Source organism: Trachypithecus francoisi, unplaced genomic scaffold, assembly GCF_009764315.1.
Source record: "Trachypithecus francoisi isolate TF-2019V2 unplaced genomic scaffold, Tfra_2.0 Lachesis_group10, whole genome shotgun sequence".
In the NCBI taxonomy this organism is placed as follows: Eukaryota; Metazoa; Chordata; class Mammalia; order Primates; family Cercopithecidae; genus Trachypithecus; species Trachypithecus francoisi.
Window position 1 is genome coordinate 30774331 of NW_022681455.1, and position 2695 is coordinate 30777025.

Consider the following 2695-nt stretch of genomic DNA (forward strand, 5'->3'; position numbering starts at 1 on the left):
TACCCACTAATTCAGGCATGGCTACGAGACTTACTTAGGCCAATTAAAATGATCCCTTCTAGGTGGAAGTTTTAAAAGCTAGTGTATGCTTTTCTACATTTTTTTCTCCTTCAACTGTAGTAATTGGTGATATTCCACATAGTGGCTGCTCTGTCAACCTGGTTCCTGGAGTTATGACAGTGACAGCTCAGAGCACAGCCTCGGCCAACCCACCATGGATATGTGGCAGGAGAGTCAATGAAGCTTTGCTGCATAAAAGCCATTGAGATTTGGGGGTTGTTTGTTACTGAAGCATATCCTAGTCTGTATGGTTGATATACCATATTACACATTTATTACCAAGACTATGTGAAGTAAAATGTTTGGAACTTCTTGGTACATAATAAAGCTGATTTTCTTCCTTTCAAACTCTCCTTTTTTCTTTCTAAGAGTCATGAACCCAAGGATACTCTTTTTTTTTTTTTGAGACAGAATCTTGCTCTGTTACCCAGGCTGGCGTGCAGTGGTGTGATCATAGCTCACTGCAGGCTTCCTCTCCTGATCTTAAGTAATCCTCCTGCCTCAGCCTTCCGAGTAGCTGGGATTGCAGACATACCCTGCCATACCCAGCTAATTGTTTTATTTTTTATAGAGACAGGGTCTCACTATGTTGCCCAGGCTGGTCTTGAACTAGTGGACTCAAGTGATCCCTCTGCCTTGGCCTGCCAGAGTGCTGGATTACAGGCGTGAGCCACTGCACCTGGCCCCCAGGAATGTTCTTACCAGCTTCTAACCCTGGCTAAAGGGCAATAGAACAGACAGTCACTCAACCACAAAAGAAAAAGGAAGAAGAAAGGATGTAAAGCAACAAAGGTACAGAAATGTAATACAGAGGAAAGGAAAAGAAACAAAGTGATAAAGAAGGTGAAACAAAGTATAAAAACAGGGAAGAAAGAGGTACAGAGGGGCCAGGCAGGGTGGCTCAGGCCTATAATCCCAGCACTGTGGGAGGCCCAGTCAGATGGATCACCTGAGGTCAGGAGTGCAAGACCAGCCTGGCCAATATGCTGAAACCCCGTCTCTACTAAAAATATAAAAATAAGTTGGACTTGGTGGTACAGGCTTGTAATCGTAGCTACTTGGGTGGCTGAGGCATGAGGATCACTTGGAACTGGGAAGCAGAGGTTGCAGTGAGCTGAGATTGAGCCACTGCACTCCGGCCTAGGCCACAGAGTGAGATTCTGTCTCAAAACAAAAACAAAAACAAAAACAGATATAGAGGATGTCTGAGGCATGGACAGAGGTGATTCTCAGAAAGACAAAAGAAAACAAAAGGAAAAACCACTGAGGCAAAGGGAAACTGTATTTCTTGGAATTGTTGGCCCCAACCCCAGGCAAACAACATTTTCCCTTAAGACAAATGAACAAACAAACTTTGGCAAATAGAGCTTCTGGGTGTGCATTTATCAGTCTTTCCACCCAGTTTACTGAGCGCCTACTCTGTGCCTGACATTGTGCTTTGGCTGGGTTTATAGAAGCAAGCAAGACCTAGTGCTGCCATCTGCCTTCAAGGAGCCCCTAGACTGGTGTGAAACAGATACATGAACAGTTGGGATTCAATCTGGCTTGTGCAATGTTGGAAGTACCAGGAGGAATTAAGGGAGGAGAAGGGGAAGCAGGCCCTGCAAAGGGGCTTTCTGGAAAATTTGAGCCTGAGTGTCTTGAAGGCTAACTAGGAGTTAGCAATGGCAGGGTTTGTGAGGAGAAAGAGGGACCACATTGGGCAAAGGGGCAAAAGGAGCCAGGTAGCAGAGGTGAGAAGCTGCAGGTAGTTTGGGGTTGCTAGAGTCTTGATGAGAGGCTGTGGGCAGCAGGAGATGAGGCTGGAGAGGGATTCAGGGGCCTATCACAGAGACTCAGATGTTAAGATGTTGGTCTTTCGGTGGATGGGCTAGGGGATATTTGGGCTGTTAAGCGGGGAAGTGACATGGTCAGATTTTTAGCTAAATTGCTCTGCCTGCGGTGTGGACAGTGCGTTGGGGCAGCATTTCTTTGCATGAGGTCTCTGGGGATTTGGCTGACCACCCACCCAGCCCAGGGCCTGCAAGTGGACAGGATGGCCTCTGGAAGAATCATCCTAGCCGCTGCTTCATGAGTGTCTCGGGGGAGTGATGGCTATCTGCGCTGGTGGCGTCGGGGTAAAAGAATTTACCAGCCAGGCGCGGTGGCTCACACCCGTAATCCCAGCACTTTGGGAGGCCGAGGCGGGCAGATCACCTAAGGTCAGGAGTTTGAGACCAGCCTGGCCAACATGGTAAAACTCTGTCTCTACTAAAAATACAAAAGTTAGCTGGGTGCGGTGGCGGGTGCCTGTAATCTAATCTCAGCTACTCAGGAGGCTGAGGCAGGAGAATTGCTTGAACGTGGGAGGTGGAGGTTGCAGTAAGCTGAGATCGCGCCACTACCCTCCAGCCTGGGCAACAGAGGAGACTCTGTCTCAAAAAAAAAAAAATTTTTTACCAAGGCAGTTGTAGGTAGAGAAAGGCAGATTTATGACAGTAATTAGGAAAACATGTAGTCAGGGAGGCCTGTAAGAAAGGAGCTCACTGCAAGGAAACAACGGCTTTTTGGGGATTTTATAGGATGGCTCTTAGGCTGCAGACTGTTATGTACAGCACTAGTAGCGCCAGGGTAGCAGGGAGGTAACTTGCATTTT